Source organism: Oxyura jamaicensis, chromosome 10, assembly GCF_011077185.1.
Source record: "Oxyura jamaicensis isolate SHBP4307 breed ruddy duck chromosome 10, BPBGC_Ojam_1.0, whole genome shotgun sequence".
In the NCBI taxonomy this organism is placed as follows: domain Eukaryota; kingdom Metazoa; phylum Chordata; class Aves; order Anseriformes; family Anatidae; genus Oxyura; species Oxyura jamaicensis.
Genome location: NC_048902.1, coordinates 12,549,276 through 12,576,916, shown reverse-complemented (window position 1 = coordinate 12,576,916; position 27,641 = coordinate 12,549,276). Strand labels below are relative to the sequence as shown.

At 39.3% G+C, this 27,641-nt stretch overlaps 1 long non-coding RNA gene across 1 annotated transcript; it reads right to left on the bottom strand.

Moving 5' to 3' along the window:
* Positions 1-1,055: 1,055 nt before the first annotated feature.
* On the bottom strand, positions 1,056-26,560 carry LOC118172098. Its single transcript, XR_004753558.1, has 3 exons — positions 26,535-26,560; positions 7,412-7,413; positions 1,056-1,358 (listed from the first exon to the last, which is right to left on the bottom strand). It is a non-coding gene; the product is annotated as an uncharacterized LOC118172098 (long non-coding RNA).
* Between the last annotated feature and the right edge of the window lie 1,081 nt (positions 26,561-27,641).

Genomic DNA, 27,641 nt, shown 5'->3' with positions numbered 1-27,641 from the left:
GAAAAATATCATACCTACAGTTAATAGCTGAGCAGCAAAAGAAAGACTGTTCAGGATCACAGAAGCCATCGAGCATAGTAAGAAAAGCACAGCCATTACTTTTCATGTATGCATATACAAAATTATTTATTTTTTTAAATCCCACAACAATTCCCTGCAGTTACTCCCACCATTAGGATGATTCCACAAATATCTCTTTACGTACAAATGCTGGCAAAGAGCAGTACGATGCCCACAGAGTCATCTGTAAAATGCAATCCCTAATATATAGCAGATGAAGGAAAAAGTGCATTTCTCCCCTCTGCTTTGGATCCACTTGTGGTTAGTCTGGAATTCTCAGCCCAATTTTCCTAACTGACATTACATTACTCTGCAGTTATGCATTTGCACTTTAATGTTTATCTCATAAATCTTGAGCCATACTCTTTGGTCATGTCTGCGGAATATGTGATGTAATCTCAGTAGATGTGTGCAATTAGAAAGATATAATCAAAACCCATAACCCAAAGGAAGATCTTTTCTTTTCCAGACTTTAAATTCATAAGCAATGTTGAAAACAGTTTGTAATTTAATCCCCATATGCAGAACACTGATGTATACAGTGCATACTAACTTCTTTTTTTTCCTTAGGAAAAGGAAAGCACCAAAAAATGGTTCACAATATCATTCAGGATCTACAACATACAGAAACTGTTGATGTATGGTAATTCTCTACAGAACTGGATTGCTGTCCCTCTTATGCATCTATAGGACCTGAAGGAATGTGTACCTCTTATTACTGTTACAAGAACAAAGTATTTAAATTCACTTTCACATCCAGTTCCACCTAGCAATGCAAAGCGAGGGGTGAAAACTTTTCCCATTGTAATTATAAGACTAAAATATCACTGAAATATGCAGCAGTCTTGGTGACTGATATTGTTCTAACTCTAGTAAAGAGATGAAACAAAGGCTGAAAAAAGTTTGGTCTGGGTATCAGGGAAGAATTCCTAAGGGTAAGACTTGCAGTGCTGAACCCGAGCATCCCTGAAGGCTGCACTGGCAACTCACCAGGAGCTGAGCTTCATTTGCATATAAATTTACAGCAAGCCTTCATCAGAGATAAATGTGCAAGGCTTTATTTATTTATTTACGCCACTAAACGTACACAATGCTCTTCAAAAATACACAGGCAGACAAAATAACAGCTCAAGAGCTTCAAAGGAAAGCTTTATCAGTAGAAAGACTGGCACTGCTTCTCTGCAGCCCGCTTCATGTCCAACGTTATCTGTAAGGCAGCCACCCGCAGCACAGGGCGCTGCCCTCTGGGATTTGTTCTAGTCCATGCTGCAAGGAGGCTTGCACAAAGAGCAGTCAGCCTATGCAGGCGGCAGAGACATCTGAACAAGGTTTTACCCACTTTAAATTGAAATTTCATTTTCTTGCAAAATATCCTATGTTCTTAGATTAATTCTGGGGAACTACTTATTTTAAAAAAGAAAAGAGTAGGTTCACTGTGACAACAGCAACAGAAATGACACTGATTGAAATACATTTCCATCTTTAAAATGTCAAAAGTTCTGCGATTTACCAATATTTTTCTTCAAAATTTTAATTTCCGGCTGGCACTCGTGTAGAAAAGTGAAAAAACAAAAAAACAAACAAACAAGGCATGAATAAATACAGACTCTTTTGCCCACTAGAGCCTGATGGGTTGCTTCGAGCATTCCCTCTCTTCCCCAAAGGCAGCAGGGCAGGGAGCAGCATCCAGACGAGCCCCACGCCTGAGGCTGGCTCTGGGTACTGACTCCCCCAGCAGCCATTTTCTTCTCCCCCAAAAATGCCTCTATCGTACTTTATAACTCAGCAGTGTCAAAATTAAGTTCATCACAAATATTTTTCTAACCGTGCTAATCCACATCCTGTGGCACAGGGCAAACATGAGCAAGAGACTTTGAAATCTTTCTGCCTATGACCATTGGAATCCTTACTTTAATTGAAAGCTCCTGAAGAGGAGGGGGAAGCTCTCAGCAGCTGAATTGGTTAATTTTGTTTTGGCCATGAATTGCATCACTCTCTTCTATCCATGACATGGCCACTTATTTTTAAAAAAGTGTCATATCCGATGTTTTACAGCACATTAATATCTGCTCCTCAACTACCAGTTCTAAATTCTCAACATGTTCTTGCTTTGGAGCCATCCCGATAATATAGACAGCAACATTAACAGCAATAAAGACATTGCTGTTGTAATGTAGTATCTAATTAACAGTGATCTCAGTGGGCAAGGCCAGCAGAGGACAACTGAATAAAAATCATCTGCATTATTTGAAGTTAGCGGAACATACAATTAATGGCAGGAGCACCAGCTTTAATTAAAACTTAGAGGTGGCGATCCAAATTGGCTGAATTTGACATAGAAGTAATGGCCCTGATCAGTCTGTAGCCATCCTTCTATTGTCTTTTCCACTTATTTATGGCTCAGCATCTACCAAAACCCGCTGTCTCCAGCTGGAGCCCCACATTTCCCTCACTGGCACCGTGAGTGCCGGCCACCCAAACGCGGGGCTGGGAGAGCACAGCTCGAGGCCACTCGCCAGCCTTCACACCCCTCCTTTCGTGTCCACCCATCGATAATGGGGACGAGGGCTGGCACCTCACAAGCTGCTGAACAGGCCCTGGGCCACCTCAGATAGAGCAGAAGGCAGTAACTACAGCTGGCAAGGCCTCAGAAGTTTTAAGAAATAAAAATGGTTGCACAGCAGCCCCAAATCCAATGAAACAAAGCCATTTGTTACCGTATGCCTCTTCGCTTTCATCTCCTGTTCTTCAGTGCCAAAACAGTGCACTCTTACTCCAAACTAATACAAACCTCTTTGCAAGTTCCCTATATTCTGCCTCAGGGATGCTTTCCAAATGCAGTCACCATTTCTCTTATTGTTTTTGCAACGTACAATGGCAAAGAGGGATGTTTCCTATATCAGTGTGTGTTTGAGGAGACTGCTTCAGCAAGCTCACTAAAGTTTCCTTGTTTGTATTTGTTGATATACTTTCACTAAAGCCTCCCTGAACAACTGAATATTATAACCTACTCACAAGCAAGGATTCAGTTGCATGATCAACGGTAAATGTTTTAATTCTCACTATATATCCCACTATATAGCTGTATTTCCATCTTTTCAAGGATAGCACTTCCCCCTCAGCTTGTGAATCACTACAGGCCTCCTGTCTCTCAGCCTGCCAGTTCCAGCACTGGTTCAGTGAAAGACTTGGCAAGTCTGTCCTTGTAGTTTTGAAAATTCATTTAGTAACTTCTCATGCAGCACAGCACGTTCCCTTCTGGCCCCCATGAAGTTAATGCTCCAGCCATACGTGGCTAGGAGCCTCCCCCCTCCTCCAGCCAAGCCAAACAAAGGCAGCCGCTCCCCGGAAGATTCCGCTAATGCCATCTTTCCTCAGTATCCTTTTTCAGTATTTTTTTTCATTCATTCTTCTGAACAGGATATTGAAAGGTTTCTGACCTCTATGAAAGTTAACAAACAGCACATCCTTCCTCCAGCCTTCTAAAGATATTTTCTTGCCTCTCACAACTTCAAACCACAGAATAAACTATTTAGTGAATTAAAAGCATCCTCTGGATGAGACTTTCCCTAGCATCTTTCCCAAAGTTTTTGTATCCATCTCCACTCCAAATCTTAATGTATTCAAGAAATAAATGCAACTGTTCCTTATTTCATTTATTTGTTTCTTTATTCCCCATGTAGTCGTCCATTGTACATCACTGCTCCTTCAACACACACACAGACCGCTAACCCTGCATTGCACTGTCAGATGTCAGAAACCAGTCTTGGCCAAGGCTGGCAGTTGAGCCTGGCACACTAGGTACCGGCTAGAAGCGTTTCAGATCCTGGCAGTTGCTTTGGATGCCTACTGTTATAATTGCAAACTTACTTTTAATGGTGACTTGCTAAATGAATGCCATCAAGGTACTCTATGCTCATTCTAAGTATGTTTTCCCCATACAACACATGCCATGATTTGCCTAAACGTTAGGTTGAAATCAGGTTGCATTGTTTCTAAATTCATTTTGTTTTACCTCCTTTTTAGCAGGTTAAATACATAAAAGAAAGTAATCTACAAACAAAACAATACAGAGACCAGGAGAGAGGACTGAATCCCACCCCACAAGGCATGGCACACCATGAGAACTTCGAGGAGACAACAAGCTCCCAATGCAGGGAGAGCAGGAGCCACCCCGAGGCCCCGGATGGAGGAGAGGGGAGTCAGGGAGGAGACGTGCTGCAGGCTCAGCAGCTCTCCTCCCCCCCGTATAACCACACACAAACAGAGCGATGCTCTCCCAGCTGCCTCCACTGAAGCTGTGCCAGGTTTTAACTGATGTGCACTAAGACAAAGGACACAGCATCCACCCAGAGTGCATTAATACTAACAGGATGATCTGAATCACTGACTTCAGCATAATGTCAACCTTCAAGTTATAAGCCTTGCTTTAAGGATTTGATTTTAATCTTGGTCTTTGGTTTTATTTTTCAGCCAATTTCCTAAGCAAAGTGTGATTCTCATTGACTGCATTAGCAGTACATCATTGATTAAGCAAATACAAAGAACTTTTATCCTAAAATTTGGTACTTTTGCTAAAGAGGAAGGTACACTTAGATAAACATCATTTAGGTAACTATATTGCTTATTATGAAATGGGTTTTTAAATTTTACACACTGTCAGATGGCTGGATGCAATGCATTATTGACAAGACTAACAATGAGGTCCATTAATAGACTGGTACAGGAGAAAAACCAACAAGTTGTGGAAAGAAAGAGGGGTTTGAAAAAGTGTAATCAGCAAAAGGTTAAATTTTACTAGTCATTTCATGTTTTAAATTATTTGCTGTGTTTTAATTTCATGCTAATAGCTATCAGCTTTAATGTTGAACTCAAGCCTTGTTAAAATAAGACTTTGTTCAAACTTTTAAAGCCTTTGATGTTTTCATGCTCACAAAAAAATAAAAAAGAAAGCAAATATCTAAGTACTTAGACAGGCACAGTGGAAGAGGCCTCAGCTTCAGGTAGCATCAGGGCTCAGCTTCTGACAAGGCCTCAAGGTCTAAGAGCTGACACCAAAGATCGCACTCCCAAGGCCTGCTGTGATACTCCCCCTTTCTCTATCTTTCATGGACATACTTTAAGCCAGTATCAGGTTTGACTCAAATGTACCAAAAGTTGTGTAAATGATGAAACGTGAGGAAATGATCTCATTCTGAGCCCAGCAGATCTTTTATTGCTTAATCATGGACATCGGAATTTCCTGCTGCTTCTGTAATGCAGTTTTTCTGGGGTCCTTTCAAGGCTACATTACAGAACAGATGACCAAGTCCAGAGCTATAAATCCACAGCAGGATGGTGTGCCAAAGTTCACAGATGTCTAATGAATAATATTCTAAAGAAACACTTCACCATATACAAGATAACGCCCAAAACATTATAGAGACTCCCATGCATAAGCAGCCTCAGAGTCAGCACATGTGGATGTTACGCTGTTGCAACGTCTGATGTTCAGACCTCCCCTCCCCCCCCCAAATCAAAGTGCTACAGCCAGTGGATCGCCCTCTAGACCGGGCAGAAAACATCCTCTTGGGAAGTGATATCTAATCCCTTCAACTACCTCTAAGAACACAACCATCTCCAAGCAATATATTAGTTCATAGAATTGCTCCTATCTAAGCCCACTGCTACTAAATTAAATTACCTGCATCCCTCAAATAAAACGAAAGCTCAGAACATCAATTTCCATCTCATAATCCTTTGAGACATACATAACGATAAACTGCCACATGCAGCCATGTGAACATGGGTTCAGACTTCTTCCAGCCCTGTAGAGTTGTATGGTTTCTAACAATCAAATTAAAAGCAGCTTTTTTCCTCTTTGCTTGTCTCTTTAAAGAAAAAGCTTAAACTGAGGTTTACATCTAAACTTGAATTTAATTCTAATTCTGATGTGTATATAGCGAAAACCCTTCCTTTCCTGTTAGCTGGCCTGTTTGCCATCATTCTGCCACTTAGCAGCTTACTACTGCCCTTGCTCAGACCCTATAGCAAAAGCTACCTGTAGCTGCCATCCCTACATCCAAGCAGGAGCTCAACAGCAGCTTACCAATGAACCTAGAGGTGAGAAAAAGTTATGAAACAAACAGGAGAAAGGAAAAAAGGATCTGCAGAAATAGCAAATCAGAACATACAAGCATCTTGTTTTCCTAGTCACCTGCCACTCTTTAGGCAAGTGCAGCTTTCCCCACACCTAAGCACAGCTACACAGATGAAAATACCCCAATTTAAATTTGCTCATTCTTTCTTGCAAGATTAATACAATAGTCTGTACTAAAAATGGCTTTATGCACTGCTTTGTTGGTAAAATGAAATCACTATAAATGAATAAGAATTCCATTCTGAACTGACATGCTGAGAATACAAATTATGTTTTATAAATCCATCGTACAGAACTGTAATCTAGATGGGCGCTGCTCGCATGAGCTATTAGACAACACTTTAAAAGCTACAGTCTAGTTTAGTGGAGATAATTTTAATTGACTCAAGGGTGTATCTCAATGGTCCTGAAATTGTTAGGAAAATGTATTGCAGGGAAAGAGCATTCCCTCAGCTGTGGGGAGCAGAGTCAATGCAATCTAATAAAGCTCTGGGCTTCCAACTGCTAGATGCATTTTGCAATTGGAAGTGATTGCATCGAGGATGTAGATGGGCCACATAAATGGAAGCTTTTATCGCTGGTTAGCATAATTACTGCGACCGTCTGCACTGTGTTTGCATCTGCTGGAGCTTGGTTAAGATTTCTGAGGAGTCACGTAATGGGAGGACAGTTGCTTTCACAATGAGCTGTTTCAGTGGCTATTTACATGAAACACTGACTTTCACCTTCTTAGGGTTTTCTGCTCATCTTCTAAGGGGAAAAGACGCCGTGTTCTAACACCCCACTACATACCACATGGAAGTGCACTACACTGTTATAAATCACTGATAAACAAAGATCTCAAAAACTGTTATAACAAGACATCTGCTACTCATGAGCATTATCTGGGAATCTAGTTAAACAAGCAATAGGATATTAAATAAATAAATAAATAAATATGTTTCTTTCTACTGAATCCCTAGCTTAGGGCTAGTTAGCATCTTTGAAAGATTTCTCTTATCAGAAACCTCAAACCAGAGACAGCATTCACAAATCAATCACAACCTGCTCCCCTCCCCCTTTTAATTTAAACACCAACAACTTTTACTCTTGGACTTCCTCGTCTTGGGTCACTTTTGAGACAATAAACCACTTTGTGATTTTAAAACAAACTTAAGGCAGTGCAGCATTCCACATCTGATTTTCCTATTGAACATAGCAGGGCTCTGCTACGTCTCTGTTGTACTATTCGCTATATCATGCTACAGATTCACAGCAGGTCACCAGGAACATATCACTCAGGGCTCCAGGCATTATGCTGAAAGTTCTCTTTTTAACACAAACCAAACCCAAAGTTCCAGCCAGTAATCTTTGAAGCCTTGTTGAGGGTTGTTCTCAGCCCTCTGAAAGGTGGGCCCCTCCTGTGACTCCGTGGGGACAGCCACGAGCCAGCGGCCTCTCAGCAGCTGGCTGCAACTCAGACATTGCCATCCTCAAGGGAGATTTAGGTTGGGCCATGATTCTCACCACTGCCAGAACAAAAAGAGGAACTCACACCTTCACTTTAGCTTTTGTCACCTATTTTTAAAAATAAATTGATAAGAGGGAAGAGAGGAAGTATTAGAAATGGCAATTGTTTCAACAGAGGTTTTTTCATGCACTTAACCATCAGTACTACCAAGGGACTGGGCTCAGCTGAAAGCCTGTGTGCCTTTTGCATTGCCTTTTCCTGGAAGGGACACATGCATAAGAGTTCATTTTACCTTTGATTTTCTCTGATGCCCAGAGAAAGCATAAGCAGCTAGGAAAGGCCTCAGGAAGGTTTTTGGCCCTGGTCTACATGCCTGTGCAACAGCTCAGACCTCACCATGGCCACACCAGACAGAATCACATCCCAGAGGTACCCTCAGGGCCCTGAAATGGCAATTCCACTTGTCAAGCCAAATCAGATCTTCCAGATTTCTTCAAGTCATGCTAGTGCTTGAATATGAATGGTGCTAAGCTAAATCTACTTATCCCGTTCATCTGTAACCACAGGTTTTAAGATCACCTCGTCCACCATTGCCATAGCTGGATATTTAATTGGTGTTGAAACTGCAAGTCTACCACAAATCAGGATGTAACAATTTCATATTAGCCCCAGGAGACACAGCACCTACTTTTACAGAACCGAGTAAAGGGAATTTGGAAGCCTTTGATTAAATTAACACAGATCGTTTCAAGTGAAACAAATATTTTACTAACCCTGAAGGTTGGGACGCTTGCACAGCAGGTGCACCACAGCTGGTGTGCTTGCTGTTACCTTTGACATGACAGATTAAGCCATACAGATCTAGTTTTCCAGTCAAGGGGTCTAATGTATTAGAAGGATTACATTTTTGATACCAAGTTCATTGAAAAATTAGAGCATCTATCCCCATCAGTAACACAATCCCACTGAATTTTCTGCCACATTGAAATAACAGAGGAAGAAACAGGCATTTTGATGATTCATTCTGGTTTTAATTCACTTGAAACTGCATAGTTTTTGTAATGCCTGGATAAGTGAGTAGACAGATCCTGGCAATACCAATGCAGTTATGAGCATCTCTGATGGCACCACACACACACACAAACAAAAAAAGCAGTCTACACGTGCACAGCTCCCAGCCTGGCACAGCACTGGGGTACCCAGGGCTCCAGGGTAGCTTTTTATTTTTTTAAGCTCTTCTCATAACTAAATTAAATTAGCAAGACTGGCAAGTTTGGCAATGCATCTGTGGTTTCACAAGAGAAATGAAAGCTAAGTTAAAGAATTTATTTTACCTTTTTTTTTTTTTTTCCCCTCACTGTCATCACCAGTGATGGAAGCTGGTCTGGTATCAGGCAGGCCACTAACACAGCAGCACCCAGCAGCAACTTAAAGCTACTTGTTTTTCACATATGTGACAATTGTTTAATTCCTCACTAACCCCCATATTAGTCAATTTCAGAGACACTTATCATCAGTTTACCCACAGAATTTTCTACTCATGTTTCTTTCAACCTGTCTCCACAAGGACTGCAAAAACAACCACCAAAATTCTAGGGAATCTTTTGGATTTACAGTTGACCATTTTTGTTGAGAAATTCTGGCATATTACTGGTTTTTTCAATCTAACCAGTCAAAAATGGCTTAGAACATACTGTACTGCTAAACCCTAGATTTGGGATGCAATAAGCTGTGAGTGCCTGGTGACGTATAGGCTACCAACAGAAAAAGTAAAGCTTTCATGTAAGAGCATGAAGTAAACATCAGTCTTTAACCTGCCACAGTTAATGTTCTCTGAAAAGCAAAAGCTAAAAGAGAATCTCTCTTAGGTACTAATTGCTCTGCTTTCCACAGAGCTAGAAACATTTTACAGACAGTTATATACTTTTCAAGAATGTTTGGTGCATTAACCACAGAATTACATATAAATAGTTCTGACTAAAGCTTGCTTTTAGGTACCGGTACAAAGTGTGCCAAGAGGAGACAAAAACTACTTAAAGACCTATTCAAATTTTATTTGAAGAATAAAAATGAGCTTCGGTTAAGACTTTTTTTCATTGCTACATCAATGCCAAATTCTTATTTGCAATGTAGAGAGCTAAAGTGAATAGAGGGATCTATCAGTTCAAATCCCGATCCTTGGATACTCTATTATTATTATTAACTACAATCTTTTAACTGAATACAAAATTAGTGTCACTCAAGGTAATAAGTTCCAACCATGTAGCTTAATAAATCTATCATCATTATTACACTGCATTTTTTTTTTCCTTCCAATGCGATTACACAATACTGGCTGCCATAAATTAATTGTTCTTTTAATACAGTAAGACCAATTCAATGAATTCAAATATGAAAAGGTCTAAATTGATTTTTTCTCCCCTCTTATCAACCTGGACCACAATCCTTGTCATAAAAGTACAGGCTCTTCAAAAAATAATTGTTCAGAACCGAATTTAAAAGCTTCAGCAAGAGCTTAATTTGATCTTCTATCTAGCCTGCAATTAAAAGAAATACATTATAAAAATAAGGTTGTTTCAAGATAGTAATGGCTGCACTAAATTTAATATATTTATTTAAAACCTTACAAAAATAATTTAAAAGGAAAAAAAATCTCTAAATCAAAGAACAAGCATTTGAATTTATGCAGAACATTCTTCCCAGATTTTTGAAATAAGTGGAGACATCACGCTGTGCTGCTCTGTGTAATTACAAGTTAACGTTTGGTTCATCTACAAAGTAATCACCTTTATGAACGCAAAGTGGTAATCACTATTTTTGTTCTTGAAAGCATGTAAATAAATATCCAAGTTTATCTGTTCCTGGCTTCTCTGTGCATGCCTATTCACAAATCACCAGCGTTATATATAGACATGCATTAAGGTACAAGGAAGCTCGAAGAGCTCAGTGTAACCAGCCACCCACAACCATCCTAGAGTTCAAATAGAGGGCACCTGCTGTGAAATACCACTTCTCCTACTATGTCCTCCTCCAAAAAGTAAACCTTTGCATAAGAGAAGCCATTTATAAAAAAAGTAAAACAGTTGGCATTAAAGTGATCGATATTTCATTTAGGATGCACATAATGCAGTACTGAAAAATGCCTTAATGGCTGGAAATGAATCATATCCAGAAAATCTAAAACCAAATCCTGTAATAAATATCAGCTCACCTGTCAGGCAATCAACCAGCCCATTTCTGATTAATCTTTTAATCACACATTTGAGCCAGAGCTGTGCCCAGTCAATTCCAGGTTTATCTAGCAAAGTCTGAAGCTTGTGACAGCTCAGAGGGAACAGGCTTTTTGCAGCACCCCTGTTAGGGGCACCCTGATGAACAAGGGTGCTGCCAAATACATCTTTGTGCTAACACCATGCCTAACATAACACCTGCAGATACGCAGGTTAGTCACGTCCCTGCAGTGCCTTCTTTAAAATGAAACTAAGATGGTTTCTTTAATACTATGAACGGTGTCTCTCTAGTTTATCCGCAGCACAAGTTTTAAGGCCTTTTATTTAGCTACATACTACACCTATAAGCTGGGGTTAAACACACCATCTCTGGAAGGGCTTGTTTGGATGCTCTGATTATTAAATTTAAGTATTCAAATTCTTCACTCTAAAGCCACACTTCCATTCTCTTGCTTAGCACCTACAACTTGGATAGCTTTTGAGAATAATGTCTATTCCCATGCTCAGTTCTGTTTCCTACCACCAGGTGTTTCAGGAGCTTTACTAAAGGTCATCTTTGGTGACCAAATATATACCCCTATTATTCAGTCCAGGTCAGGAATAAAAACCCACTCACTGAAGTCAGTAAAGACAGTTGATTACTCTTTAACTACATGGCATTTGAGGGCATTTTGTTAATTTGGAGAGGCAGGAAAAGACTCAAAACCACAATCATGGCGACAGCAGTATGGCTTGCACTTAATTAAAAAAGAAGTGAAGATTTATCATTCCCCTTTGGCTTAAATCATTGAGCCTTAACATCATCCGATGATCAGAGGAACCACTAAATAGCATTGGTCTGACATGTATAAAATACTCAACTGTATCATATTGCTTTTTGACATTAGAATGAGATATGGTGTAATCTTCTGGCCAACGTTTTGCAGCTCTATCAATCTTAACTTAGAAAACAGAAATAAAATAAAAATTATTTGATGATACACTATCCAATTCAGCCTGTGTTCAAACCGGCTACCTGCAGAGGCCAGATGGCGAGGATCATTTTTCTTTCACATTATACAAATAGATTTCTCTGAAAATCTTGGGCAGTCAAACAGCTTTGTTGATGACTGTGCACTTTTATACCTAAACAAATTATGCCTCTGCACCAGGCAGTTCAGGTAATGTAACTGAAAGCACTCATTGACAAAAGAGATTTGGTCATGTTAAATCATTCTAAATTAGTTGCCCTATGGGCATTTATCATGCAGGGAAGTCATCCACTGACTTGTTAAAACATTCATATTACTCTATGTGGCCTTTGGGGATGTTATAAAGGAACTTTGCCAGAACTGCCCAAACAATCAAACACTCACCTCTCCTAATACTGTAGCTTAAGATGGAAACTAGACTATAAAGTTGAGGGGGAAGGGCAACAGCACAAAAAGAAAAAGGGGACAACAATAGATATTTTTGGATAACATATCACTAGGAACTCAATTCTTCAGCAATGATTCTGCTATTAGGAAAATGGAAAATGTGTTCAGCAAAAATCTGCTTCATGGCATAGACTCTTCTAGGAATAGGGACTAGTTGGGCTATGAAAGCTGCCAGCCACAGGACACGTGTTTATGCAATTCCGCTGGTATGCTGAAGGGGCCTGTGAGGACAGTAATTGACAGCTAGCTTTTCACTGAGCAAACTGCAGCACAATATCAGAAACAGGCATACTTTTTTTTCCCCTGAATCACACCACATTATAATCTGGGAGCTTTTGTTATGAAAGTATTCCATGCATGACCTCAAGTACAGCATTCCTATCAACTTCAGCTCAGGGCAGCCAAAGGAGAAAAATTGAAACCAAGCAATTCAGCTAGATGATGCAATAGGGAGCACTTCAAAATGTTGTCCAAAAATAAATAATAAAATAAATCCTAGAAACCTCCTCCTGCATTGGACCAGACTGTGACTTAATCTCAAAAGCCTTTATGAAAACCTCAAAACATGAGGTTTTTGCACTAGTCTTCAGAGCTGACAAATCTGCTGAAGACATTCATCCCTTTAACTCAAGATGTTTCTATTTCCTGTATGCTCTTGATATGAAATAAACCCATTCAGATTAAAGTATACAGCTGCTTTTTATTTTAACCAAAGATAAGAGATACTCTGATATCTTACAGTATCTCCAACTTACTTTAAACTCCAGCTCCGCACTGACTCACTGAAAAACAGTGAAATCATAGAATTGTCTCAGCCAGCTCTGAGATAACTCCCTGACACAGGAAAGCTTGGCTGAAGTCATTTGCAAAAGATTCCCTGTTAACTTCTCCTGAAAGCAGCCGTTCAGCAGTTACTGCATCTGTTAAACTCTGCGCTGCATAAAGAGGATGACCTGTGGGTGGCCCAGATACTGATTTTACATTCTGAAGCAAAATCCTCACAAACTTATTCCTGGTATGATTCACAACATATTATACAATGTGTTTCACTAGCACTTCTCCGCCCACTGCTGAGTTCCTAAAGCTCATGAGGTAACCACAGCAATTACTTACACAGGGAAAAAAAGTAATTCACTGCTCTATAGAAATAACACAACATGTTTTAGCAACATATATAGAGAGGAGGAGTCAGCATTGTGTAAGCAGTCACATCTCTGCAGACCACCAGTAATTTTTTCCCCCCTTCTCTCTTTCTAATAGAGAAAGAGAATTAATTCCACCCAGATTTCAGTTAAACCATGGACACTTTCCACAATGTCCATCACTGACATACAGAAATGTGAAATACTGTTACTCAGAAAATTCACACAATTTTGCAAATGAATCTTAGCTAAGATGTTAACAGCCTGTTATAAGCCATGTTTTCCCCCAAAGAGCAATCTACTAGAAACACATGAAAAACATAAATAAATAAATAAATAGATTTCCTGGCCCTTTAGAAGAACAAACTGAAAAATCAAGTGAGGGTGGAGAGGAGAGGAAATTATCTAGGGCAACAGTGGTGCTTTAACATAACAGCCTTATATTTCTTCCTTGAGGGAAACATTTGGGAAGCTCTGAAAGGTCTGAGCCTCCCACGCCAGCCCCACTAGGCTCTGTGGCCAGCTGTGGCCACACCACAGGTACAGCAGTGCAAGGCAAGTGACACGGCCGAAGGGAAGGCAAAAGGAGCGGTTAATGTGTTGGTTATTGATTGTGTTTATTGCCACCCTTTTCCTTCCATGTGATAAGACAAAAATCCCTTAATGTAATCATCTTTTCCTCCTGAATGGAACCCTATGAAAACAGTGGCTCCAATACTTTATTTATTTTTAGTCAGATCGTCACTTGTGGACCAGGATATCATCTCAGGGAAAAGGATTATTGAGGTCTCAGAACCAGAGTTCTCCCAGCAGACACTGAAAAATACTCCATGCTAGGTATAAAACTGGTGGGATACTATTCTGATGTCCCCCACACTAAGTTCCCAGAGCACGCAAGCTCTGAACAAAGCAGAGGGAATCCTACTCTTGTGTAAATTCCCTCAGGTGGATCTATAAGACACCCCTGAATTTTTTCCTTAACATTTTTGTAATCATAGCCAAGGATGTGCTGGAATCAACAGAAAACAAAAACTGTGTCAATAGCTTCAGGTTGTCCTGGCCCTCGGAGTCCTTCAACATCAGAAACTGATTTTGGTGCCTGAGCTCTTTTCATCACTACTGCCAATCAACTGAAAGAGAAAGGTGATCTCATCTGATTGATTTTCATTGCCCACAGCTAAAATCTCTTTCTCAAAGGAGGCAGCTAACTTGTCATCACACAGCACCGCATTTTCCTTACAGAACTGTGCACACAATGAAATACTAGAGACATGCACCACTCTCAGACAGCAATTTTTCCAGAGGAAGAATACATACATATAACTTTATTTTACCTTCATGCACCCTCCACGGCTGTCAAAATCAGAAACTTAACTCTTCCATTGTTATTCCTCAGTAATATTTAAAAATCCTTATACTATATCTAGCTCCTAAATGAAAGGTTTCAACCCAAATAATTTCTTACTAGGTTTTAGCCTGTTGCAACGTAGCGAAAATAAAGTTAATCCCCAAGCAACTTGTGTAAAAACATTTCACCTACTTTCAGCTTAATAGGAAACATCAGTAAATGCAAACTGTTCAGAAAGAAGCAAAGCTTATATTTTTCATCTTCGATATATACTTGGTTGTTTCACCTCTAGCTAGAAGGAAATTGTGTTTTGTCAATCCCACATGGTATAACTCCCACGTACAGTACCTGTTTCCCTAGGAGAAACTGGCTGGTCTCAAGAACAAAGGAACTGTTGTATCTATCATCGTGCTAAGGACAGGGCGTTGTTTTCTGTTTATTTTCAAGTCATCCTGTATTTTCATCATTATCATCTTTTCCCGCATGGAAGCTTTGAGACTTTCAGTCCCGTAACACAATGAGCTACTCTTGTAACAGACACCCAAGTGCAAAGGAAAAGCAACTGTTTCAAGCAGCAAGCTCGTGTCATTGATTGTCAGTGAGCTGTGTCCAAGCATGCATACTCTGATAAAAACTTGGCCCTACAAACACTATCCATCCCAATGCCACAGGGAATTCACTGACCATTTCGATTGGAGAAGAAATTTATTTCCTCTTTTGACCAGTGCTCTCTACTGAGCAGATGTTTTCAGTGATATATCTACAATGATGCCAAGATGGTGTTCTCCTTTTCTTTTTCCTGAGCCGTTAATTTCTCATCAAGCAACGTGTGCAAGTAATTTAAAGTTGTTCCTTCTGATGCAAGATACCTCACACTTGCCTACACCGGCTTTCATCTGCTGGCAAGTTGTACACACCAGATAGAGCCACAGAGACAACAGCGACTGCGGGACTGGGCACAGAAAAGGGGTGTAGGATCTCACATGATGCAGGCCAGCTGTACTGGCACACAGAGGCACTAGAGGAGAAAGGTGAACTTGTTTTACACCATTCCCTTCCACATTAGATGCAACTTCAGCCATGCTGCATCATTTGGTTACGTTCTCTTAACTCCTTCCTAGTCTACACTAACATTGATTAAGCTAAATACTTGCCGTCCATTTGTTTTTACAAACTGTACAGTCTGAGTGGTAAGAATATTAACAATAGTCTTTATATAGAAGCTTCAGAAAAAAAAATCATCATTGAAAGCAGATTCATTCCCATTCTAATCTAAAAGCCTGTCTGCACAAGTGCAATCAAAAGAAATTACACAATTATGTTCACACATTTAGCAATGATGTGATTTCAGATTTCAAGTGCTCTGTTTTGATTTATCAAGCAACTTTAAGTGTAAAGGGATACAACACAGCCAAACTCATGGCAGCAGCCTCCTAGGTTAGGTTCTAACAATACAGCTCAAATATTAGGACCCTGGGAGGCTTGGGCTACCAGAATTGCTCCTGTGCTTACACTCAAGCCATATTTAACACTATTTTCAGCATCTTCATGCAAGATTGCAGAAACATGACTCCACCATAACCTTGCCTCTTGCAGAGGATTCATAGGACAGACCAAAGGTTTTCTGCTTTATAACCGTTTGAATACTGAAAGGTGGCACTGGACTAGGTTGCCTAGAAGCACTCGCTCTTCCCACTTTTATGTTTGTTAGGGATAAATTCAACTTGGAGATCATTTGTCCAACACGTACCCCTCTCTTACACCAAACCCTAACCTTACAATCAAAGATAAGAGCATGCAAGGCCAGGCAAGAACATGGCTAGGACACCACTTTAAATATCTTCACTGGCATCTAGTCCCTTGGGGACCAATGCCAGCAGGAACAGATGAGATACTCTGTGCTAAGGAGGTATAATAAACACGTCAGTTTTCAGCAGCTTCCTGACATCTCCACCATCTGCTACACTAAGATATTAGTGAGAAACAAAAGTCATCCCAGACTGAATGCAAAGACTTGTACTTGGAGCACAGTGAAATGAAACCCATGTCATCCAACAAAACAAGGCATGATAGCACAGCTATGCACTGGGAAACATCCTCCCATGGGTCTCTGTTCATTTACCAGTTCTGTGTAACCCTTTTAAGTGCAAACCCCTGATTTGTAAGCAATATATATTTTTTAAAAAGGTCAAATTTTCATTCTTGATATTTTCAAGGTTCATTAACAACTGCAATATGTACAGGGCAACTGTAAGGGACAAATAATGGAAGATAAAAAGCAGGATCCTTTATATCTTAAATGGAACTGGTGAAACTGAGATGGCTTGTCACAACATCCTGTAGGTCAATGTGAAATTTCCATAAAATACCTGGAGAGGAAATGCATTTCAAACTGTCAATGTGACAAAACCACGTCAAGTAATTGCTATGGCTGGTTGGAAAGTAACGGAGACGTTTTGGCACTCGCATTGCTCCTTACTGCTCTCCTCATGTTTCTAGTTTATTAGAAATCAATATGAAGCAAACTAAGTCTGGGTGGCAGATGCTAGTCGCCTCCAGAAATGTTTTACTCCCTGTGTATTAAGGCAGAAAGAGACCAAGGCAAAAGTCCAGGTTCCTTATGGTAACAACTGGGGAACTGGTTCCTCAGCAGCTGGTTTTTAACAAGCTTTGCTTTCCACAAAGCATCCCAAAACTGGAAGATCTTTTGTGAGCAGTGAAAAACACAAACTACACACAGACTTCAGAAAAACATTTCTTTCCAGTCAATCCCTTGACTGCATGCAGGGCCTTCCTGCAGCAAGGAAAGAAGCCCTGTCCAATAATTAATTCCAACAGCATTTGAGCCCCAGCCAAGATGGTTATCTGATCCATATTTTACCTCATGTCATAGTTGCCTGAAACATCTAATCAAATCCATAGCTTTGGTCCCTTCCCAGCCTCTCTGCAGCTCCCTGCTTCCGTTGCAAGGCAACATACAAAAGCCATTTCAGATGGAAGGACTCAACACTGAAAAGCACAGTTCATCCAGAAGGAAAGACTTCAGATACACTCCAAGCCTCAGTATATCAGTGAGTTCCACCCTACTTGTCCTTTGTTTCAAGGACATGCTCATTACAGAGATAAGAAATTTATCTTTGATTTTACGATAGGAAATTTTCCTATCAATACTGCTTAGCACTTGTTAAGCAAGTGACAGAGGAAGAATCTCAGCATACATCAGTTTTGTGATAAGAGTTACAAAAAGGTAATGCAATGTTTTGTGATCTGGTAGATCCTCAAAATTTGGAAAACAATAAGTGCTAGTATTTGCAGAAGGTCTGTCTGCTCTCTAAATATCATCCAGATTCCTTCCTAACAGGTGAAGGGAAGGAAGGAGGAAACACTGTGTTCTGTTATCTAATGCCGCAAGCTTATACTAAGAGAAAAAATATGTATTACAGGTCTATTTTTCACCATGACTTAGAATCTCACTCTTCAGACAGATACACTAAAGGCTTAGGCTTAACTTGCAGAAAATCTACAGGTACAGCACAGGAGCCCAGCAGCACAGAGGCGCGAATCTCCCACCGATTTGTCACAGCAGTTAAGTCACCAGTTTTGCTGCTACCTCAGAAGCCTTCAACCCCTTACCTGTTTGAAACAGAAACAAAAGACCATTCTCTAGCCACTGCTACTGGATCTTGAGAGAGGCCTGTGGCAGTGGGTGAGCTCTTTGTGCTCTGGTTGTGCATTGCAGAAGGGCTTGTGGCTGTCCCTTCATAATTGTCCCTGCCCTTCATAATAGCAGTCAAGAGACTTTAAGACAATATGACAAAAACTTAACAGCAAAGAAAAGGTATGAACAAGTGTTAGAAGGCCACAGTAAAGGGCCATGCTCAGTTTCACACTTTGCTTTAAGATCTCATCTCAGAGAATGAGATCTTGCTGTTGTGTTTATACTTCTGATCTATTCAGAATAAAAAAAAGGTAGCAAAGGGTCATGTTTTTGCATCCATACAAGTCAGAAGCTAAACAAATGCTCTTCTCCATCAGCAACTGTATATATCAAGAAGATTATTACCTACTAGTAAATACACTAAGTAAAAGCAAGCAGTCTCAAAGACTCTACTCTCCAGGGAATCCATATTTTGTAAGGCTGTTTCCTATAAAAGCCATGTAAATTTAAGCATCCACATATATGGTTATAGTCCCATGGAGTTCTTCCCTTGCTTGAAATGGATGCTGTTTCTAATTTGCACAGCAATAGCTATTTGGCTATATGACAAATCACAAGCCACACCTTCACACAGGAGCTTGCTAAAGCTTCACAACAAAGCTCTCTCCATCATTTTTATCATCCCCCCCCCATCCCAACTGCTCTTTCTGGTCCTCATACTTTCATGCCATTGCAAGATTAAGGCACCTGAACACCCATTCTCCAAACAGCTCTGGGATTTAGATAATCCCATGCACCAATGTGTTAGCAGACTAATATATCACTGTTAATAGCCATATTCCACCTTTAATCTTGTTTTCTTACCTGGTCACATGCTTGTAGGTCTAAATAAAACTGTTTTTGCACTAAAAGTTGAAGAAATAAAGTATATAAAAATATTATCTGAATAAAGCTTTGCAACGTCAGCGAGGGAGACATTCTACTAGGCCACACATTGCTCAAATATTTTCTACAATCATGTTTGACCAGAAGGCATCCACTGCCTTGTTATACAGCTCTGCAGTTGGACCCCATGGAAATATCCTGGCATCCCCCTGAAGTCATGAAATGCAGATGTAGCAGTTTGCACTGAGCTGATGCTTTGGAGATGTGCCATAACACAAACTCAACACATTATGAATCTGGTCACAATTTCCATTTAAACTCAATGAGATATTTAAATGATGTTTTTACATTTAAATTATAGATAGGCTTGGAAATATTTTTAATCAGTAATCAATTTCTTACCCCACCCAAAAACAGATGTTAAAATATTTCAATTAATAGCAGGAACATATGAAGAGAAAAAGGCTTAGAAAATAACACTTAGCTACACAAAGAATGCTTAAATAAATGGGCCAAATGTCAGGTTTGGCAGAGCCAGGAAAAAATCCCACCGATTTCAGCAGATGTGGGATTTGGCTCCAACTTGCAAAGGACAGTAAGGTCAGAACTGAGGCCTACAAGTGCACACTAAGTCAATATCAGGGCACTCTGGCACACATCAGTATTTGCTTGTTTTGAACAGATGCTACACGCTTCCAGAGGGTGCTCTCAAATGAAGCATTAAAATATAAAGTATTTCCTAATTGTTTGAAGTTGTAATTCTCACCACTTAATATTCATAGAAAACATTTTTTCAATTAAAAATATATTTTACTGATAATCCAGATATATATTTGATACAAAATCTTTCTGAGGACAGTCATAAAAAGACAGCAATGGTTTCACTGATTATGAAAATACAGAGTAGAAACCTACACCATTATATGCAAATCATGTGAGATTTGTAAAGAAATAATACACCATCTGTTTTTCAGGTTAGAATCTCCTGTTCTAGCTCCAGCGAGACTGTAAGGAATGATAATTAGCACCTACCAGCCAGGTCAGTATTTGTAAGCACAACATTAAGCTCACCTTTGAAGCCAAAACTGCTCATACCTGCGCTAACCTCTATTTAATAGGAAATGAAAGACTAAACTTTAATTTTCAAAGGTTGATGTTTCTAGACGTGCTCCAAATTTGGCCAGATTTGAGTAGGTTAGTATACATTCTGGACCATCAAAAGAGCATCTTATGAATGATATGACAAAGTTAATTTTGTAAATAAAATATTTGGAAAGTATTTGTTTCAAAAGGATAAAGGACTATATTTTTTTCAACCATCATTCTTTGATGTGCCTACATCACTTAAACGAAAGAAAACCTGAAACTCAAGTGTGAAGAAGTTCACCCTGCAATTTAGAATCCAGTGAATTTAGGAACTAAAATGAGTGCCTTACGGCAAAAATACTGGCAAATGGCTGTACCACAGAGCCACATGTGACAGCTAGCCAGCCAAAAGCATCCACAACCTGACTGTATCTGGCTGTAGCTTCTTTCACCCTTTATGTTAAGTTAGAGGCTAGCATTCAGGAGACACATACAGTTGCTTAACTTTCTTAGGAAGGAGTCTGTTTCCTTATTAACCTGAAAAAAAGTTTGCTATATCCTACTTTGCAACAGAACAGCCGAAGTCACTACATAACCTGACAAGCTGCCTCATCACAGCTTTTTATTTGCCCGAGGGAAGGAGCAGATTTAACAGGGAAGTCAACATGTACCTTCACTGCAGAAAAAGGAATATACTAACACAGAAAACCTATTCTCTCCCAGCACAGGTTTATTTTCCTCACAGCTGGCTTAAAATAAATAAATCAATCTATCCATAGCCAGAGCAAAGCTTTTTACCTGTTTGAAGTTTTACAGGATCAAGATTTTTCTTTAGCAACCACTGCATAAACCAACAGGCTTACTGCATCTTGTAAAGAAGCTGGCTTTTGAATGTTTGCTAGTTTGCAACATCTCAACAATAGTTACCATAAAAAAGTGTTTAATGCAGCCTGTATTAATCTCTGCTGTGGTTTCTGCAGCATTCCCTGTACTTATAAGGGAAATATAAGTAATATTTATATATAATAATGCTCTTTTACTTTGTCTTCTGCTATTGACTTTTACAAGGCATGCTATTTTATTGGATTAAACTAAAATCCAAAACTATTTTGAAAACACATTTAAGAAGTGAAAACAAAACTTTGAGCAATTGTTACCACTGGCTACCCCACGTGGAGAGTATTTCCTTTCAATGCAAGAGAAGTTTCACCATCTTCAACACAAGCACTTCGGGCATGTCATTCCACTTTAGCTCTTAAAAACCTACCAGAAAATACAGCAATGAAACAGGAAAAAAAAATTAATAATGTCCTAATGGGGAACAGCCATCTGTAACTACTCCCCCCCACCCCACTTCTTGAATTACAAGGAACCAAGGATCGGAGGGGTAAAACGGCTCAGGTTCATCGACACACCCCAAACAGGCTACGGTCAAGTTGGAGTTCTCCTTTGAAAAATCTTATGGTAAGTGGAATCAAGTGTGTAATGGAAATGGTAGATTTAAAAATGATATGAGGGTAAATGGAATAAACAACAACAAATCCTTTTATTCAAAATATTTTATGTCCTAAAAGGAGACAGGAATGTCCTAGTTTTGGAAAGCAAAAGCATTTCACAATAACAATATACCTACAGGGGGGTAAATGGCTTTAAAAAGTCAGTACATCTTCAAGGGTGTAATACTTTACAGGTCACATCTTCCCCTATGTGTTTATAAATCTATACTACATCTTAGGAGACAGAAATGAGGAAAGGTACTCGCCATGACACCACTGACCTCGAGGGGTTGTTATGAACACACATTTAGGCAGGATGGGATTAGCATACTACATTAGCGTTTAAGATCAGGAAACAGGCTGCACTTTGTAACAGCATTTTTCATTTGTGTGAATTTCCGAAAGACAACCCAAAGCATATGGCATGTGCTGCAAATTAGGTTTAAATCCGACATTTTTCTTCTAGAGCACAAAATATATTCCAATCCCTCTATAATTAAAAATGAATGTGAATAACAGGGTTGAACCAAGATGAGAGAAAAAATTGCAGTTAACTACCCTGTTTTCTTTTCCGACCTAAGCTCTTGGTCACAGGACAGACTTTCTTCTGTAGCATGTTAGCATTAATTTTTCTCCCACACAGAACTCCATCCATTCACAAAATGGAACCAAGAGCTCAGATACCTGTACCTTCTGCTTGCAATATATAAGTACAACTTACATTTCAGTGTAGCTGTTAGTACTGCAAGTATTGAAGTTTTACATAATTCACAGCTTTAGCAACCTCTGCCTTTAAGATTTTTTTTTTTGTATTTCTTATTCTCGTTACTATTTATCTATTATGCTTTCCAGAATTCCTAACTGGACCACTGCCACCTTAACAATGTGATTGGATTGCTGTGCAATCATCACTTCACTATTAGATGATATAATGTCCTCATACTGACCCAACTGACCCAAAGAAAGAATGTGTCTTCACTGAAGTTGAAAGGAAACCAGATTTGCTCCATTAAGTTGTTGCCGTGAGTCCTTGGACTTAATCTGCAGAAATCTAAATTCAATTGTCCTATTTATGGTTCTCCAGTTCTCAAAAATAGCTGCTCCAAGAACTGAGCTTGGCTATTCAATGTAAAGAAAGGAGAGCCACTCACCATCTGCAACAGCTCCCTCAAAAATAAACGCAAGCATAAAGTTTAAGACTATGTGACTCTTACAGAAGAACTTGGTCAATCTAGTGATGTCTGTCATAAAAACTGCAGTGACACTGATTTTTAATACTGCAGTGACTTCAACAACCCAAACCCAGAGGGATTCACTGTATTCTTCTGGGAATACTTGCAAACACTTGTAGTAGTAGCAGAAGAAAAAAATAAAAATGTGCTTAGTAATCAACTATAGGCCCATAGCACAAATTTCAGGGCATTTCATTTTACAAGTTCATGAACCAGCTCTGCCTCCACATTACCCATTGTGTTTTATAAGTTGTCTGGAGGACCTGTTTAATGTGTTTGTACAATTGCTATGATCTAGGAAGAGAAATATATTCTAAATGAAGTGGTAACATTAATCTTTGCTCTGACCGGGCTTATAATGAATTACAGGATTGACTACTGAAGGAAGCAAAAGGATGAAGATTTCTTTGATCTTGTGGGGGCACGGTATTTTCACAAAGGTGCCATGATGAAACAAAGATGGTAACTTTGAAGCTGCATAAAGAGAACACTACTTCCCAGGGTCAGAGTCAGTGCTAGGTCAGTCAATGCACTAGGAACCTACAAATGATCTTTTCCCAATGCTTTTAGTTTCTAAGACATCTTCAGCAGATTTGGAATTTCAGCTGAAATTTTATTTTCTTTCTATTCATTAGTTAGAGTGTTAAAAAAGTACAGCCTTCTGTAGGACCAAAAGACAAACAATCATTATTATGGCATTATGTAGTTCAAAAGGCCACCCTTCCTCAGGGCTCAGCATAAGTCAGGCTGTTCTCTCCAGCAGCATCTGCCTTCTCAAACATCATCCTGCAAAACTGATCCAGGTGAATCCCAAGCACTCCAAGGGGCTCAACTGAACTACATGGACCCAAGCAAGCAAAGAAGATATGTCCAGGCATGGACACAAATCTTGGGGTGGTGGTGGGGTCATTAATCTACCCCAGATTACCTAGTCTACCACAAAGTGATTCACTTGAAGTGCTGAAATATTTTTTAGAAGTAGAGGAAGTTTGGTCATTACTCCTATGCAGCTTCCAAATATAAGAAATTATGACATGGTAAGAGTATTACATATGCATGAAGTGATCCTGCTTGCTAGGATAACACTATACATGATGGTTGGAATTAATTTGCCAACTAGAAGACAGTGTTATTAATAAGTGTGACAGAGGAAAAAAAATCAAATGTTGATTTAAAAATCAAGTAGTGTCTTTGTGTAACAATCAGATACAACTTCAGTAACAAGTGTATTATCATAGCCCGAGAGACAAATTGGTATTTTCAGTGTATCTGTGAAAGAAACCTTTCCTGACTCCGGCAAGTAAATCAAGTGGGATTTTCAGAAACAGTAGTTTCTCTCCAAGCAGGGCAAGTTCTAAAGAAGAACTGTGTGGCTTCACATCCTTGCACTCAGAAGTGTCTGACATTGTGTTCCACTCATATAGAAAACAATAACACCTGCCTATTTTGTTCCACAGTTTATTTCCTAAAGAGAAACACCAAGACTTCTGAAAAAGAGCGGGACCAAAGTCTCTTTGCTAATTCAATCAACCATGAAGAGCATGGCTTCTCCTTAGCAAGTCTGCGCAAGGGCAACTTGATACCATTTGCTGATCCATTTAATCCCAGCACAAAGGTTGTATGCAAACAGACGAGGTTGTGCAGGCAAGGATGCAAACAGGACAGAGCTAGTATCGTCTGGTACAGCCCTTCCATCACCTAAGTAGATGGTAGTATTTGGCATTTCAGCATCCAGGCCAGACAGCTCTTTTGAAGACAAATATTCACTCCAACCCCAAACATCTGTTCCACACGTCATTGCTTCAGTAGAGCACTCAGCTCCTGCCTTTCACTCTTCTCCCTGTTAATGTTTCCTCCTCCTCTTCCTCTGCTACCCTCAAATCCACAGCTAAACCCCCTTCCTTCTTCTTTAGCACGGTTCAGTTCATCTGCCTGTTCAGCTTGTGTAGGAACTGCCACTCACACTCACTCAGTTCCCCAAAGGTACGGAACACTTTTAAACAGAGCAAAGTAAAAGGTCTGTATTTCAGGACTAGACGTGTTTCAAGTCTGCCATGCTGCAGTAGTTTAAATGCACCTTAAAGCATTCCTAGCAAAACCACGGATTAATGAATATCTCGACAGTGGCTTTAGCTCTTTAATTCCCAATAGCTAACATGCATCCAGCACATTCACACCAGTATGCCCGTGCCTGATAGTTTGATAGTTAATACTATTATCTCCCTGATACCCACCAGGCTATTAAGCCATTAGCCATACCCTTGCAGCCTGAGCTACAATTGAGCATGGTGGGGAGGGAAAGAGGCAAAGAGTCTTTTCAAATCAGTCTGAAACTTATTTCCAAATGAATCTTCTACACAGTGTGCTCCAAAAGGCACTCTTGACTGAAGCAATCTTTAATAAACAATGGAGAAAAGTCATTTACTGTGTGGCCATTATCAGAAACCACTGTGCTCTTCAGAGTGGGCAGACATCTGTTACATCTGTTTCAATGAAAACCCCTGGGGAATATTCTGCAGTTTGGCACTGCGGTTGTGTGTTATAATGTCAAATATGAAGAACATAACACAGCAGGGTGTCCAGGGACAGGGAAAGGCAATCCAACAGACTGCCCTAGTTTCTGTTAAAAATAGGTCAAAGAGCTGGTATAATCAAAGTCTGGCAGTGCATACTAATTACTGACAGAATGTCTTATACTTGCATTGACTGGAAGCAACCCGTACATGATCTTATTAGCTAAATACACTAGAAGCCTTTATAGATATTAAATATTTGAAATGAAAATGTAGATTTCCTATTACTTCAAGAGATTGGTTTTATTCTGGATGACCTGGCAAATTAATTTATAGATAAATCAATAACATATGGAGACATACTTTCCCCATAACGATTTAAAATTCATTAACGTATACTTGCTGAACTAATAAACAAATATGTTATACTATGAATCCCAAATAGCTTGTAGATGTTGATTACAGAACACAAGATTGCTACACAAGTGCATAAAAAATTATTAATGATAGAACTGGCAGGGAGGAAATGAAGTAGAGATAAATTGCATATTTTAAAAGGTAAAATGCAGTAATTAAGAGAAAAAGATGGGTCTCCACTCCTAAAAATTAACTTATGGCCTCAACATTTAAGACCAATCAGCAATTTTCTTCACAAATTACAAGCAACTGTAAAGTAGAACAGAAGAAAAAACCTACTGTTACTCTGTCCCTGACAGGGAACATCACTAGTTTAGCCCTAATCACAAATTAAATACTTAAGTTCTGTGAGTTGACAAGGTTATCAGACAAGGGACAAAAGCTGAGAACGTTCTGCAGTTTATATCAAAACAAGCAAACTGACCTGCTAAGCAAGTTGTATTTCCAGGCTCTTATTCACCTCAAGCAATCTCAAAGTCTTCCTAGTACAAAAGTCTTCCTAGCACCTGCAACAAAATAAAGAAATATCTCAAATCTGAAAACTACACGATATAACAATGATTTCAGTTACATACATGACTTTTAGCACTTTATAACAATATTGGCTTCACTACATCCCTTTTCTTCTTCAATCGGTTTACACCATCAAAAACACCTTCAATAGCAGTAATATTTATTATGCAACAAGATCATAGGCCTGTGCAGCCTCAATAACGATTGCAAATAAACATGCCCAGAAAAATATTTTCCTAAAGGACTATTCCTCCATCTTCAAGAATCAGGAATGGGAAACCAGGTAGATGAATATAGCATATGATTTCACATGATTTCTTTCATTCTACCTTAATATTGAATCAGTGCATTTTTGGACAAACAGCAAATCTGTTTGAAAAATGTATTTAGTTGTGGACATAGAAGTTCCTTCTTCACATGCCAATGCAAACATTCTGGATATGGTTAATGTGCAAAACTATTGCTAATGGCAATTTGCTACTCACAGAGTAGAGCAAGTTTAAAAAACAGAAAGCTAACTTCTCCTTTCTAGAAATTTCAAGTATAGCAAAAGTCACACTCAGCAATACAAAGTAATTAACAAATTTTCTCAAACAGTTTTAAAGCATGAAAAAAAAAATCTCATTATCTCTTTTACTTAAATAAGGATGTTTTCTGTGTGTTTTATTTTTAATGACTGAATAATTCTATCACATAAGTTGAAACAAACTCCTGTCTCAGCAGAGGTCTTGTGGTGAAGAGCATTGTTGTATTTTGTGATCAGTAATGAAGAAGGAGCTGGCTAGAGCATTATTTGCCCAAGAGCACATAACTGAGCATTACTTGTCAAGAAATGACTGTGTTAATTTAGAACACTTAAATTGGATGTACTAGAGTCATTGACTGTGTTTGTCAAAATTGATTTTTCCATAGCATTACAGACTTGCAAGTTATCTATGCAAATACTAATGCAGAAAGTTATACAATACCCTTTATCCTTCTGCCTGTAAGTACCTGGCACTATAAGGCTGTAAGGACAGAGCAACATCAGATATTTTAGGACCTCCCATTTTCT